General features: G+C 48.7%; 1 protein-coding gene across 2 annotated transcripts in view; it reads right to left on the bottom strand.

The window, feature by feature from the left end:
* Positions 1-16,815, bottom strand: part of PTPN14 (protein tyrosine phosphatase non-receptor type 14) — a 143,358-nt gene that overhangs the window by 95,573 nt on the left and 30,970 nt on the right. Inside the window, exon 2 of one of the 2 annotated variants that reach the window (XM_037496802.2) lies at positions 4,548-4,761. The exons of the other annotated variant lie outside the window; for it this stretch is intronic. The gene's annotated coding sequence lies outside the window, so the exon portion shown is untranslated. The remainder of the gene's footprint in view (positions 1-4,547; positions 4,762-16,815) is intronic. 2 annotated transcript variants of the gene reach the window in all.

Below are 16,815 nucleotides of genomic sequence, written 5' to 3'. Positions count from 1 at the left end.
AGCAGACCTCTCCTTTCTCCCCGCTGTTCCCCTCAGCAGTGTGTTTCAGTCAATCTACCTGTTCTGTTCCCCGCTCTGTAGCGGGCTTGTACCCCAGTTCTTGTATGCATAAATAAATCTTTAAAAAAATAATAACCCTACATCTCTGAACTTTCCTGCTCATCCGTGGTTCCCACTCATGCTAAATTCTCCTTGTTTTCTCTCACGGAGTTGCTGTTAGAATGAGACTTCTCTTTGCAATTTAGCTGACTGAGATGAGCGCCTTATTCCACAGAAAACAGCATATCAGGTGAATTTTCCCATAAAAATCTCCATTTGAAGTGTTCTCAGGAAGACATGAAAAGAAAATCAAACCCTGCTCTCATCTGTAGCCGAAAACGGGGGGCAGACTGGGGAGACAAGAAAGTACAGAATGGGTCTGGAATAACTAGGTTTAACTCTTCACTCTGTCAGTTATCAGTTGTTGAAAAGCTAGGAAATAGTGAGTGGCAAGACAAAGGTAATTTCTCTCTTTTTCCAAGTAAGAAGTCACTTCAAATCGGTGAGGGGGAACAAAACACAAATGTCACAAGCTCTACAATGGATGAAATAAGGGGATTTCAAAAGCCATTTCCAAAAAATGCAGATTTTCAGAAGGAAAACCCTAGGAGCACCAGCTGGACTGGCCCTCAGCAAGTTGGACCCCGAGACCTCGAGGCAGGGGTGTGCTGTAGTGAGGCGGGCAGGTGGCTATGTAGAGCTGCCGGGTGTGAATGGGGAGGCCCTGAAACAGGGGTTGTTCAAAAGTCTGTGTAAGAGGTGCCACCCTCCCGGTCAGGGTGGACAGAAGGTCAAGGGATCCAGGAGAAAAGAAAGAAGAGAGGGCAGTTAAAAGACCTCACAAATTGCGCCCTGGGGGAAGCGGTGTGAGAGGAGTCCAGGACACCACTGGAGGTGTGTGGGGAGAGTGGCGGAGCTATTTCCAGCAAACCAAACTGAACAAAGGAAAAGTTGAAGCATTTACCAACTCAAAGAAAAATAAAATTAAGTTCAGCACCAAAAAATCTCCACAATCTAAACCCCGCCCCCCCCCCCAACTTGGCTCAGCTGTAACATTACTGACATTCACACTGAGTGGAAAGTGTTCGACTGGCCCTGCCAGAGCCCTGCACTGGTAATGACACGGGAAGGGTAGGCATGGGGACTGGGGCAGATGCGCCTCCTCCATCCCCTCCAGTCAGGCCTCAGAGGGCCACAGCCGTGGGGGAGCAGCTGCAGGTGGGCCTCGCATCTCTCCTGGCAGGCAGGAAGCTGGCAGGAGACAAAAGGCACCCAGAAGTGCCACACATAGAAGGGCAGGTCTTCTCCAGGAAGGGAGGCCCCCAAGGCCCTCAGGGTGGCCATGGCAAAGAGGAGTACCTGCTCCCTCAGGATACCAGTGACAGGCAAGAGCCAGGCCTCACCAGAGAAGAATAAGGGGACAAGGGAATGGCAGAGGCCACACTGGGAGATATCTGAACCCCACCACTGCCCTCGCCCACCCCGGTCCTCCCCCCAGCCCCAGGAACACCACAGGTCATCCAGGGGGCCAAAAGGTCAGCATCCACAGAGCAGGAGTCAAGGGCTGAGCCACGCCCTTTCGAGGTGGAGGTGTTCTGGGCACAACCACGGCCCCATCACCACCAGCATCGCTGGGAGGGTCCCTGAGAGATGGCCCCTGAAAGTCAGGGCCAAACCCCGCACCCTAACTGCACTGGAGGCGATGGTGCCTCTGTGTCTGCTCACACCACACCCTCCCTAGGGCCGTGGGATCTCTCGCCATGTCACTGGTGGGCACGCCGGCAGGGTGCATCCCCAGGCTCCACGGGGACCCCCTCCCTACCACCCATGGAAATAGCTGGGAGCGCATGACCCACTGACCACGACAAGATGTCACAAGAACTAACTGAGGCCCGAGGATTAGGGCCACGGGAGCAAAGCTCTCAGCCCACCCAGGGCCCAGAAGGCAAAGAGACCAGACTGGGGCAGTGGGGAGGTGGCGGGCAGTCTGCTCAGAACACACGCCTGGCCTTCACCAGGACTGTTCCGATTTGAAAAACAGAAACTTCCCTGGATCCCCTCACTCCTCTCAGTGCTGAGCACAGGCCCAACTTAATAGCACAGGGCTGAAAAAATAAACCAGAATGTAGAAAGTCTCAGACGTTTGCATGACAAGTTGGTTTGTCCCAGGTGCCAACTGTGGCCTCCTTTCTCAGGAACTCTGGAACAGTCAGGACAGCCACTCACTGCTCAGCCGCTGCCTATTTACAGGACGTGTGCACATTCGCCCCACTGCGGAGGACCTTTCATCCCACCCGCAACTAACAGGCACCAGGTGAACAGGAGGGTGGCGGGTACATGCATTAACCAGATGGGGGAGTCTTTCTCCACGAGTAGATGGGAGAGGGGTGGGAGAGTAGGTGGGATGGACGGATGGCTGGATGGAAGACGGACATAAGGAGGTAAAACCATCACAGTATATACTTTCAATATTACAGTTCTAAGTCAATAAACCTCTTTTTTTTTTAATTTTTGAAGAATAACAAATACCACACAAGTCTCTGTGCTTTGTTTTCGGGTCAGTACAGAAGTGGTCACAGTGACACTGCATTCCCCCCTAATAACCAAGCCCAGGATTAGAACTCATGCAATGAAACAATGCCCAATTCCCAGGCATGGCTTGAAGTTGCCAACTCGAAGGTAGTTCCCGTGTGACGAGGAGAGGCAGAGGAGACTCAGGACAGCACAGCTTATGCCCCATCCCAAAAACTACCCAAAAAGAGAATAATGGAGGTGAACCCAGGGCTGTTAAATCCATTGTAGGAGCAACAGGGCAAAAGCTTAATGAACTTGTACTTTGTAACTAACATCTGAAAGTGTGAGAAGTGACCAAGCCAGCTGGGGGGAGGCAGGTCCACTAGAGGGACCTCACCTGCAGTCTGTCAGCAGCATTCCAGGGAGCGGGGAGCCCTGCAGGGAAGCACCCTGGCTGGGTGCCTCAGCCCAGCACCCTCACACGCACTGGCAGCAGCGTGGCAGAGCTGGGGCCAGGCCCCAAAATGGGAAATGCAGACTCTGCCCACCAAGAGACATGGGAGCATCCACCCCTTTAAATTAAGACTATCTTCAGCCAAACTTGAATCAAGCTTTGGATTAACCAGAGGGAAACCTCCCGGAAATGAGGCTAAATGGGAAGTCACTGCGAGGCAGATCTGTTGTCCCTGTTAAATTAAGTTTATATTTCAGGATAATGGCCCAATTCACATTTTTCACATTATTGCAAATATTTATCAAGGACCTATTATGTACCATGAACTAGACCAGAGAGCAGAGGGAGCCATTCACGACACACAGCTGCACCATCCTTGAGAAACTCCCCTACCAGGAATTGACCTCCCCAGACACTAAAACAATAGTGATCACACGAGCACCTAAGCGGGGCACAGCAAGGAAACGTGTAACAGATTACCAGGCAGGGCCCTCCCCGCCCCATCCCGGTGGCTCAGGGGTTAAGTCTCAGCACTATGAAGCAATGGGCAGCCACTGCAGCACAAGTTCCGTCCCCAGCCAGGGAGCTGACCGATAAGGCACAGCAGACGTCTCCTGTTTCCCCACTGCTCCCCTCAGCAGTGGATTTCAGTGGATCCACCTGTTCTGCTTCCCACTCTGTCTCTGGTGAGTCCTCTCACCTCCCCCCGCACACCTCTGACCTGCACCCCGGTTCTTGTATGCATAAATAAATCTTTTATTAAAAAAAAAAAAAAAAGGCCACCCAGCAACACAACATCAGCCATTTGGTAAATGCACCATCACCTTCCCTCATGCAATGCACCAGGGCTGCCAAGCGGACCAAGAGCGTGAGTGGCCTTCCCTGGAGAAAGGACTGACAGGCGGATGAAAAATTTATGCAAGAGTGCCACAGAGCCTTGGTGCTGCCCGTCCCCCCACAGCTGCCCCAAAAGAGCAAGAGCCATCACCCAGGGCCGTCCACCACCCTGCACCTCATGAGAAGAGCTCACCGCCGCCTCTCACAACAGGAAGTGCACCTTGGCCACACTCTGCCATTCAGGCATCGGATTCCGGCTCAGAGGGCTCCCGAGGATGAAACAGGCGATATGAGGACAGCCCTTGAAGACTGGGTCTTGCCCACTTAAGTAAGGAGGAGGGGAGAGGACAGCGGCACTGATGGTGACGCGTCGTCAGGGCATGGATGTCCTGAGCATGTGTTATGTGTCTCTCCCTGTGCTGAGCAGTTTTGATTCATTATGTCGTACAGCCTTGTAGGGTAGGTACAGGATTTATGCCCACTTTACAGATGAGGAAACTGAGGCTGAGGGGGCTCTATGGAGCCACATGCAGGTGCTCACCTATGCCCCCCCTCAGCTGCCAAGGCTGCATGAGTACCATCACCCCAAAGGGCAGGAACCCACCTTCCATTTCTCATCTCCACAATTCAGGAGTGACTGCATTTGGGGACCCCACTTCTCAATCTCCATCCAGCTGACCCCTGCTGGGGTTTCAGAACTCACCTGAACACACCTTCCTACCAAACTCGGCCAGCTTGTCCCTCCTGAGGCTCCAGTCCTCTCTCTGAATTTACTCAGCGCTGGGCATGGAGCCCCTCTCACAGTCCCTCTCTCACTGTCCGTCAGGGGCAACCCAAGGTCATGGACCATGTCACAGTCAGTCCCGGAGCTCCAGAACCTGGGTGATCGATCACTTGTGCACGAATCCAGTTGACAGCTTGAACAAAAAAAGAGGGAAGAGCACTGAAGCTAAGGGCTTATTCCAGAACAGTCTCTGGAGTCAGAGATAATCAGAGTTCAAGTTCTAAGCCCATTTCTTAGGAACTCGACCAGAAGACCTAACCACTCGACACTCCAGGGCCCCCTCTGTGAAATGGAGTTAACATAAACAGAACTGGACTCCAGCACTCGGCATGGAAAGAGACACGTGGATGTGTTCACATGCCCTCGAGGCAAAGGTTTTGCCCTGGGCACCCAGATTCCCCCTCCCCTCCCACCTCAAAGCACCAAGGAGTAGCAAAGTTATTCCTCCCCAGATTAGCTGGAGGGTGGGAGGCTCACGTCTATAACCAGCCTGGTCCTTTCCAGAGCTAAACACTAAGGGTCATTTAGGTTTTTCAGTAAAATGTTAGAGGGAGGGCCTCCCTGGTGGTACAAGGGGTTAAGACGCAACCTATGAAGCTATCCGCAGCCACTGCAGCACGAGTTCGATCCTGGGCCAGGGAGATACATGGCGCAGACCTCTCCTAACTCGCCTGCTGCTCCCCTCAGCAGTGTGTTTCAGTCAATCAGCCTGTTCTGCTCCCCACTCTATCTCTGGTGAATCCTCTCACCCCATATCTCTGGCCTGTACCCCAGCAGTTCTTGTATGTATAAATAAATAAATCTTAACCAAAAAAAAGTCAGAGGGAGAAGAACGTCTCCCACATAGCCTTCAAAGCAGACTTCTCTCCCAAGATAAGCATTTTCCTGGAACCATGACCTAGCTCAGAAGAAAGCAATCGAGTTGCTACTGTAAATATTTATCTTTGAGGGAGCCCCGTTAGTTACTGTATCACACCGATCACTAGATTAAAACCTCAGTCATTCCGGGCCATATTTATCAAAACATCCTTGGCCCCAAATCAGACAATAGCAGCACTTCCTGTTTGGTGGAGATAAATGCCAGCACCTTCTACGGTGTCAGAATCCAGCTCCATGGTGTTACTCAGAGCAGAAGGATTTGCTTCATATGCTATGACTTGATGCTCAGTGGAAGGGCTGATTTTAAAATCACAGGTTTAATAGGTTTTAACTGTGGTTTTAACAATCTATGGACGTCATGACGGCAATTACGGAGGACGGGGGCTGGAGCAACAGCAGCTTCGAATGTCCCCAGTTGCCAGGAACTGACCTCAGGGGGCCGGCCCTGCACGGGGGCCACCCCGGCTGGCCTGGGTCACTGTCCTGACCAAGCCCACCTCCCCTCCCCGCCAGGGTCACAGTGATGCTGGAACCCAGAAAGTTTTGGAAAGCGCCGACAGGCTGAGAGGGACCCCCGAGTTAGCTGAGTCCCTGCAGAGCAGACAGTGTTTCTCTCATATCCTCCACGGCCCCCCAGTGCATGCTTATCCACAACACAAGATCTTAGTGTAAAAGCCCAGAACATTAGATACTACTCGGCTACAAAGATGACACAGTGCCTTTTGTGACAAAAGGGATGGAAACTGAGACACTGCTCAGTGGACCGAGTCCGAAAGTGAAAGCTGTTTATGAAACACAAACAAGCAGACAAATTAGTGGATCACAACAAAACAACTCCTAGGACTCTGAAAAATACAGTGGTGGCCAGAAAGGGGAGATGGGGCAGGGCCAAGGGGGCAGCCTGGGGGGGGGGTGCACTGGGGCTTTGGGGGCGAGGCAGGGAGGCTGCTGCAGGCAGAATAAAGTCGTACCCCTCACATCTACCTCCCTTTGGCAATCAGTGTAAACTGCTTCTGGTTTATTAAATTAAAAAATAAGTCTTTCTCATAAAATAAAGCAATTTGCCATTTACACACGATTTTAATCGACCTGGAGGCACTGTGAGATCAGGACCCGTTTTATACACAAGCACATAAGGCACAAGGTCACAAGGTCACAGGCAGGGGATGGAGAGCGGTTAGCTGAGGAGGGCAGTGTGGGCGCAGGAGGGGCTCTTCAGAGTGAGCTCCATGGGCATCTGGCAGACAGAGCATCTCCTCTCCCGCCACACTCCCAGCACGTGACGCCAGCCCGGTGAATGGGGGTCCACCAGGACCCTAAGTGCCCCGGTGGCTTGTCCCCCAGCTCTCTCCCTTACCTTGCAGGCTACACCAGCGGTTCTGCCAGTGTCTGTGGGGCCAAACATGCCCCAGGCAAGGGGGTGGTGATTCCAGGCCCCCAAACTAGCCCACAGGCTGGCCCTGGGTGTCCCCTCTTCACCTGTCAGTCCACCTGCTCAAGGGGCACCCTCCACCACCTTCCGTTGTCATCTGACTCTGAGGAGTCAGAGCTGCGCATGTTTCTGCTGGAGCGGAAGGAAAAGCCAGGACCCTTGTCACACAACAGGATGAGCGGGGGAACAACCAGAGCTCGCAAATGCCTGGGGGCTCAAGGAAGAATGGCCGCTGCAGACATTTCTAGGGCCAAGAGCAGTGGACACTAGAGTAGAAGGGACACTAGGGGGAGGATGATGTTTCTTGACAAGATTCAAGGAACAAGGAATGAGTGAGGTATAATTAGCAACACCAGCCACGTGCCCTCATCACCACAAGCGAGCTTAAGCAAGAGATGCCTGCAAGAGCTGGAATTCCTCTTGCCCAGCTCATGAAACTAAACAGGTCGTGGAGATGACTTGACAACTGGTGCTGGGTCTGGCAGCGACTGTCTGAGGACAGGGACCAGCACTGGGACTAAGGAGGACTCACTCATCACCTTAGTCTCGTCAGGGTTGGAGACACACGCAATCACTCACTGGGACCACAAATTAAAAATCCTGAACCTACTGTAATTCAAGAGCTTAGGTTTTGAAATAACCATGTCCCAAAGTCCTGAATTTAAATGCTGAGTTTGAGTTATAACCCAACTACCAAATCTCAGGCAAACTATCCTCTCTGAGCCTCAGTTTCCTGATCTGTAAGATGAAAATAATTGTAACTACACTTTATGGAATCATTAGAAAGATTAAATGAGGTAATGCAAGTAAAAGAGTTACTAGAGTAACTGACTAATGAAGAAATACCAGCAGATTTTCTCATTAAAGCTACTACAACTTGAGGAAAGATGGTGAAAACATCATCCTCAAGGAATAGGCATATTTACAAAGTGATACTAAAAGCTAACATTTAGTTAGGGCCTTCTAAAAAACAAAGTTAAAGAGAGAAATCAGAATTAAAGTATAAAAAAGTCTGCAGTAATTCAAAAGAATCTAAATAAGAAATAACATGCCAACAATCCAGGAGAAAATGTATCTGAATAAAGCTAGAGTTATCAAATTAAGATGAGCAGGAAAAAGCCTTTAGAAATAGTGATCATGTGCTATTTTTCACACCCACAGATAAACAACACTTCATGTTTCTTTTCTAAACATAAAAATAAAACTGGCATTCTTGGTCCTGAGATTAGAATGTACTCAGTAATTTTCCATTTCACATCTGAGCTCACAGATTTAGAAATGTGCTTCAGTTCTTAACAAAACTGTGTGTACTCTGAAGTCTTGATTGCAGCAGTGTAACTGGGTCCCAGAGGACTGACGGGCCAGGTATTCAAGAGGAAATATGGAATAACAGTGTGCAGAGTGCTCTGGCACAGAAGGTCAAGCTGCAGAATGTACTTTATAAACGTAACAGGATAGGCTGGAAGCAGCAAGGCTTCACCCAGCCCTGCCTGGGGAGCTCAGCCCAGGTCAGCAGGTCAGGGAATTCCAGCTCCAGCACTGACACCATGTAGGACCCACCCTGGGATGTTGGACCCTTGGGGAGAGTCGGTTGTTATGGCCTGTTCAGCTCCCCATCCTTCAAATACACCAGCATCACTGGTTTAAGCAATGTCTTCATTTTCATAGAGAACATTACACAGAAGAGCAGACCTGACTGGATGAAAGCCTGGGACTCCGAAGGTGACAAGGAACACAGTTTAAAAAGACCTAAACTGAGAACTGAAGATCTGAAATCCCTGAAAAATAACTGATCTCGAATTTGTACATTTCGCCACTCTGTTTGAACTTAATGGCCTATTATACAGAACTGCTTTGGACAATCATAAAAATCCTAAGCAAAAATACACTCATTTGTATGACTGAAGCACAAGGAAAAGGTGTAGTAAAAGCTAACCCTTCAATTTAGCTCAGTCTAAGTGTAAGAAAACAAAATTAGGAATAGTAATTCAAAAAAATCTCTACACCCCCACATTTGCTGCAGTATTACTTAAAATAGCTGAGGAAGGGAACAACCTAAATATTTATCAGTGGATAAAGGAAATTGTCATGTACATGTAAAGGAATATTATATAGCCATAACAGAATAAGTCTTGCCATTTTCAACATCACAGATGGACTGCGAGGGCCAGATGCTAAGTGAAATAAGTCAGAGAAAAAAAAATACCACATGCTCTCTTACACGTAGAATCTAAAAACAAAAAAATAAAGTTTATACATGAAGACTGGTGGTTTCCAGAACAATGGATGAAGGGAGTCAAAGAGAAAAAAATTGGACCTCCCTGGTGGCACAAGGGGTTAAGATGCAATCTATGAAGCTATCCACAGCCAAAGCATCATGAGTTCGATTCCCGGCCAGGGAGCAACCCACACAGCGCAGCAGACTCTCCTGTCTCCGCATTGCTCCCCTCAGCAGTGGATTTCAGTGGATCTGCCTGTTCTGCTCTGTCTCTGAGACACTCTGTCTCTGGTAAATCTTTTCACCCCCCACACCACTGGCCTGTACCCCAGTTCTTGTATGCATGAATAAATAAATCTTTAAAATAAGAGAGAGAAAATTAAAGAGTAAAAAAGTTTTATTTTTTTAAAGATTTATTTATTCATGCATACAAGAACTGGGGTTCAGGCCAGAGGTGCAGGACATGAGAGGATTCAGCAGAGACATAGTGTGGAACAGAAGAGGTGGATCCACTGAAATCCACTGCTGAGGGGAGCAGCAGGAAGACAGGAGAGGTCTGCCGTGCCGTGTGGGTAGCTCCCTGGCCGGGGATCAAACCCATGTTGCAGCGGCTGCGGATAGCTTCACAGTGCTGCATCTTAGCCCCTTGTGCCACCAGGGAGGCCCAAAGAGTAAATATTTTAAAAGAAAATATTGGCATAACCCCTATGTAATAACTTCTTTTATTACAGAAGGGCCATAAGAAAATCCATCATCAAGTGAAGGGGTGGGCGTCTTAGAAGTGCCCCCCTCAGAGCAGCACCAAGGAGGAGTCTGACTGGAGAGGACGTGCCATCTCTGGTGCCAGGCCGTGTGGCTTCAAGGCCTCGAGAAGTAAAGTACATTTGGGAGTAAAGTACACTGGGCTGAGCTGGGCAAAAAAGCCAAATGTATCTTTTCACATTTTAGTAACACTCCAGTATGACCACAGAAATATGACAACATCAGGCCTCCCTGGTGGCTCAAGGGGTTAAGATGCAACCTATGAGGCGGAACGCAGCCTCTGCAGCACAAGTTCGATCCCCGGCCAGAGAGCGACCCACATGGCACAGCAGACCTCTCCTGTCTCCCTGCTGCTCCCCTCAATAGTGTATTTCAACTGGGTTGCTACATGCAAAAGAATGAAGCTTGATCACTACCTCACACCATACACAAAAATCAACTCAAAATGGATTAAAGAACTAGACATAAGATCTGAAACTATAAAATATATAGAAGGAAATACAGGTGAAACACTACATGACATACACCACAGTAACATCTTTAAAGACACATCACCCAAAGCAGTGATAGTGAAGGCAAAGATAAATAGCTGGGACTACATCAAATTAAAGAGCTTCTGTACAGCAAAAGAGACAGTAGCCAACACAAAAAGATACCCCTCGGATTGGGAGAAAAATTTTGCACACAACACTAATGATAAAGGAATGATCACAAAAATCTACAAAGAGCTGATGAGACTCAACAAAAACAAAGAAAATAATCCAGTCAAAAAATGGGCAGAAGAGCTAAAAAGAAACTTCTCCAAAAAGGAAACACAAATGGCCAACAGGCATATGAAAAAATGCTCAACATCACTTGTAATCAGGGAAATGCAAATCAAAACTACAATGAGATACCATCTTACACCAGTGAGAGTGGCACATATTAAAAAAACAAATGTTGGCGAGGATGTGGAGAAAAAGGAACTCTCCTGCACTGTTGGTGGGAGTGCAAACTGGTCCAACCACTATGGAGAGCTGTGTGGAGATTTCTTGACCTCCTAAACATAGAGCTTCCATATGATCCAGCCATTCCACTCCTAGGTATTCACCCAAAGGACACAGAAACATCAATTCCAAAGAGCTCCTGCACCCCTATGTTTATAGCAGCACTGTTTACAATAGCTAAGCTTTGGAAATAACCCAAATGCCCAAAAATAGATGACTGGATCAAGAAGATGTGGTACATATACACCATGGAATATTACTCAGCATTCAAAAAAGATAAACACATGCAATTTGCAGCAATATGGATCGCGCTGGAAGGGATCATGCCCAGCGAAATAAGCCAGAAAGAGAAAGAAAAATACCGGATGGTCTCACTCATAGCAGGAGTCTAGAAAACTTAAATAAGGGACCAGGAAAATGAATAAGTATAAGAAAGTGAAAATCAAAATCAACAAAAAACTATGAACTAGAGATACTCTTTAGGGGGTGGGGGCGGGGAGGGGAGGGATTGGGGTCAAAATAAGGGGGTTGCAATTGTATGGGGAATATAAAAATAAAATTTATTTTACAAAAATAGTGTATTTCAGTAAATCTGTCTGTTCTGCTCCCCACTCCGTCTCTGGGGAGTCCTCTCACTCCTCACAACTTTGGCCTGTGCCCCAGTTCTTATATGCATAAATGAATAAATCTTTTTTTTTTAAGATTTATTGGGCCTCCCCTAGTGGCACAGCAGTTGAGCGCTGGGCTGCAAAGCTGCCCGCAGCCTCTGCAGCACCAGTTCGATGCCCGGCAGCAGGTGAGGGTCCCGCATGGTGCGCAGACCTTTCCTGCTGCACCCGCTGCTCCCCTCAGCAGTGTATTTCATCAGTCTTCCTGTTCTGTTCCCCGCTCTGGCTCTGGTGAATTCTCTCACCCTCCTGCACTTCTGACTGTACCCAGTGCATGTATAAATAAATTAAAAAATATATATATATAAAGATTTATTTATTTATACAAGCACTGGGATATAGGCCAGAAGTACAGAAGGGTGAGAGAATTCACCAGAGACAGAGCGGGGAGCAAAACAGGCAGAAGGACCAAAATACACTGCTGAGGGGAGCAGCAGGTGAGACAGGAGAAGTCAGCCGTGCCATGTGGGAATCTCCCTGGCTGGCTGGGAATCGAACTAGAGCTGCAGAGGCTGCGGAGAGCTTAGCAGCACTGCGCTCAACCCACTGCGCCAGGTATGACAGCATCATCAGCTATTCCAGAGCTGGTCAAAGACAGGAATCAGCAGGAAGACCTCGGGAACTGTGGACAGCAGCCATAGGCTCCCTAACCAGAGCAGCCCCAACCCTGCTGCAACACCAGGAGCTCAACACAGGCACCCAAGGACCCAACGGCCCCCCACGCTTTGGAGGAGGGCAGGCTTGTCGGCTCCCACGCCACACCCAGGTGCTCTGGCTGCAGTGCAGCCTGTTTACAGCCACCACGTTTCTACACCTCTCACCTGAGTCACAATTAAGCAATGCCCTGACTTTTTAAGACACCGCGCTGATGACACCAACCGATGGCAGCATGTGGTGAGCCTGGCTTCTCGGGGTCACCACCCTATCTTCTTCACCAGGGGGGCCGGCAAGGGATCACAGCATGTCCCCGAGGGGGCTGCACATGATTGACTCAGAGAGCTCTTATTGCGAAATTTTTTTGTCGAGGTAGTTAAGAATCTGGCCTTAGAGATGGGCCCTGGGTCCAGTGGGCTCTGTCCTCCTGGCCAGGCGGGGTGGGGCCTTCTCACGTCTGGACCGCCTGGGGTCAAGTGCGCCTCACTATCAAAGCTCACAGACCATCGAAGCTTCAACAAAGCTGCAGGCACAACCTGGGCCTGGGACGTGCACGCGACATCGAACACCTTTTCATCTAAAAGCCACGGAAATAAATCTTTAGAAAAAGAATTAGGGCCTCCCTGGTGGTACAAGGGTTTAAGCAATCCTTAGCCTCTGCAACAGGAGTTCGATCCCAGGCCGGCCAGGGAGCAACCCACATGGCGCAGCATACCTCTCCTGTCTCACCTGCTGCTCCCCTCAGCAGCGTACTTTGGTTAATCTGCCTGTTCTGTTCCCTACTCTGTCTCTGGTGAATCCTCTCACCCCCTGCATCTCTGGCCTGTACCCCAGCTCTTGTATGCATAAATAAATAAATCTTAATAAATAAATAATAAAAATTTTAAAAAGAATTAAAAAAATAAAAGCTACGGAAACAGGCACTTCAATGTAGGCTTTGGAGGAAACTCAGCATCTGAATGTCAAGGAATTAGAAGAAATCAGCAAAAAATAAAGGCAGAGTTATTTGATTATAGGAAATAATTAATAATGTAGTGCAATAATGCTACTAATAAATAAAATATACACAGTACAATGCAAAAAGAACATACCCTGGGAAAATATATGTGGAAAATGTCCATGAGACAGCATTATCACTCTTACAGCAATTATCTGCACAGAGTATAGTCAGGTTTCCATTACAGTTTTTAAAGAAAATAGAAAAATTATTTTTTTTAAATTTATTTATTTATACAAGAACCGGGGTGCAGGTCAAAGGCACTGGAAGGTGAGAGAATTCACCAGAAACAGAGCGGGGAGCAGAACAGGCAGACAGACTGAAGACACAGCTGAGGGGGAGCAGTGGGCAAGGTAGTAGAGGTCTGCCACGCCATGTGGGTTTCTCCCTGGCCGGCCAGGAATTGAACCGGCGCTGCAGAGGCTGCAGACAGCTTAACAGGGCAGTGCTCAACCCGCTGCGCCACCAGGGAGGTCAGAAAATAGAAAAATTAAATGAGAAACTGGTGGAATCGGTAGTTCAAAAAGCCTATTAGTATACAACATGGCTAACACATATTAACAGTCAGACCCTACAAAAGCAGAACAAAATACCTCAAAAGTAAATTCTAACTAAAAAGGCAAAATCCAATGAAAGGGGGGATATTCTGAGTTTTTTATTTCAATGGTAACAATCATACTATTAGTTTCTATTTGGAGAAACACATCATTAAAAGTAAACTGTAAGTACTGAGAGTTTTTGGAAAACCAACAGTAGCAAGCAGTAAGGACAGAGCGGCTCCCAAGGCTTACTGTTTGCTGCGGCGGGCAGGGTTCAGCTCATCGCCTCTACACTAACCTCCCTGGCACCCGAAGAGCAACGTGCCTGTGACCTGGCTCAGAAGGGCAGAGGGCAAAACCCCATTTGAACAGCCATAAATGCATCCAGCTGCCCCTCTTCCATTCTCATCTTCAACACACAGGTGTGTATTTGCAACACAACCAAATTTTAAAAATGAAATTTAAAAACCAAACCCTAGAAATCTGACTGCAGAACTGGGGCTCCCTAAGGCCAGGGAGGGGGCAACAGGGAGGGGCGGTGATCCAGGAGGGGTGGGCTCCAGAGACGGGGCACTTGGGGGGGGGGGGGCAGGCGCGTCAGGGACCAAGATGATGTGGCTTGGGGGAGGGCAAAGTCGCATCTCGCATGAGGCAGCACTGTGCAGGCACAAGCAGAGCCCATGGCAGGGAGGCCAGGCCTGTCCCAGAACTTTCTCAAGAATCTTAGCGACAATGAAAGACGCCTTTTTTTTTAAACAGAGCTTCCAAAAGGCACGAAATATTCCAGCCTGGACCAAACCACCATTGAGGTCAAACTGACAATGAGCTCTACGGGGTAAATCCACAGCTGAGACACTGGCCGGTCACGCACGCTTGGTGAGGGGGCATACAGACGCCGGCGATGACAGAACATCAGGCACCTGCCTGGCTGGAGGCTGCGGAACGGTGGGCCCAGCAGCCAGAGAGGCATCACCAACACACCAAGCAGACGTCTCAGAACTGGCAAAAACGAATTTTCAGCCACATGGCTTTTTTATATACACAAGTTATTTCTAGTGTTTATAGAATGTCCTGGAAGTAGCAAGAGCACCGAGAGCTCTGGTCAAGTTCACACATGGTCTCCTGGACATGCCTCAGAGTGGGCTTCCTCCAGGTGGCCACCACCTCACCCCTGGCTCCCAGGTCCTTGCAGTGCAGGGGCCAGAGCAGCCCCCATGAAGGGGGAGACCTCACATTTTTCTTGGCTTGCATTTTTCTTTCTCTTTCTTTTTTTGGCTGCCTTTTCCCTGTCCAGCTGACAAGCAAGAAAACCTTGCTGTCACTGGCAGCGCGCGCGCACCACAGCGGCAGTCTGCGGGGAGCGCTGCATTCCCTGAGTTCCTCGCTCACAAGCGGGCGTCACTCGAGTTGGTCCAAGCAGCAGGATCCAAACAGTGAAAGGAAGACCTGACAGCAATCACTCAACTAGCTCCTAAAAGAGACCAAACTGTCTACCAGGGCGGCCTGCATTCTTGAGTAGGTGTAGTCATATGATGTCTAAGTGATGTAAATTTGATATGCAAAAGAAAACTTTCCAGTCTCAGGTCCTGAAAAGAATGCATTATGGAACCATGAGGCCTCAGCCCAAGGTAAGCAGTGGGGCAGGTGTGGCGGTGAGGTGCGTGGCCAGGCATGTGGCAGGCTAACCACCAGCCTGGGCCAGCAGCAGCCCTGTGGCTCCACCTGCAGACTGCAGGGAGGTCGGAGGTGGCATCGGCCCTCGGCTGCAGTAGTGGGCAGTCCCGCAGGAGGATGCCAGCAACATGTCTTCTTATCAGCCCCAACCAATGCCTTTTCCAATTAATCCTGAGTTTGCAGGGATTTTCCCTGCAATACTAAATTCTAGAGTAAAGTTTTCAAGGGTGTAACACCTCCTAAGCCCAAAACTACAAACTGGCTGTCACAAGGTTAAATTTACATTTGTCCGGGATGGAGGGGGAGGGGTTTTTGACATGACTGATCTTTATACTAGATTGATTCAACCAGCTTTGTTCAAATAGAGCCACCCCCTACAGATATCCCACTATAGTGTACCTCCCTATAGTGCATCCCATTACAGTGCACCCCACTAGCATTGTAACAGGGGAGGTTCTCTTACTTTTTCCTACTCCATGGCTTGTGTATCAATCCTTTCTCTGTGTGCTGAGCTCCACCTCTGAGATGATTCAGATTGTTGAGCAAAAATTCAGTCACTTCCAATTTCCTTTCTTACCCAGCCCTTCCCTCCATAACCTCACCTCCAAAAAACCTAATCAAATTCCACAAATTCCATGCTCCCAAGATCAAAGACCCCTCTACCTGAGACAGGCAGCTGGACCCTCTGGACTATCTGTGCTTCCTCTGGGCAGGTCTGAGCAAGGCGCCTCACAGGCACCCCACAAACCTGAGTGGTCGCTAGCAGCTACAGCCACCAGAGCTGATCCTCTGTTTTCATAGAGTTAAAACTGATATGTCGTCACCAACTGAAATGGACTCACTTCTGGTGTTGACCTTAACGTGCGACATTGGCAGACACTGGGAAACAGACATTCACAGTCACCACACACAGTTCTAAGTCATTTTTGTGGTGTGTCGTGAATCACAGTCACCAAGCCGCAACCAGCACTCACTTTATAACTGCAAGTCTGTGCCTTCTGACACCCCCTTACTCATTCTGACCCCCCCACCTGTTCTCTGCATCAATGATCTTGAGTGTTTTTTTTAAGATCCGACACACACTTTTTTTTTATTTAAATTTTATTTTTATATTCCCCATACAATTACAACCCCCTTATTTTGACCCCAAGTCCTCCTTTCCCCGCCCCCCACCCCCCATAGAGTGTCTCTGGTTCATAGTTGTTTGTTGATTTTGTTATTTTCTTTCTTATAGTTATTCTTTTTCCTGGTTCCTTATTTAAGCCTTCTAGATTCCTGCTATGAGTGAGACCATCCGGTATTTTTCTTTTTCTTTCTGGCTTATTTCGCTGAGCATGATCCCTTCCAGCTCCATCCATGTTGCTGCAAATTGCATGTG

The sequence above is a fragment of the Talpa occidentalis genome, unplaced genomic scaffold (assembly GCF_014898055.3).
Source record: "Talpa occidentalis isolate TD23 unplaced genomic scaffold, MPIMG_talOcc4v2.1 talOcc4.8, whole genome shotgun sequence".
Lineage (NCBI taxonomy): Eukaryota > Metazoa > Chordata > Mammalia > Eulipotyphla > Talpidae > Talpa > Talpa occidentalis.
The sequence above is the reverse complement of the archived record's forward strand: the minus strand, read 5'-3'. Positions and strand labels throughout refer to the sequence as shown.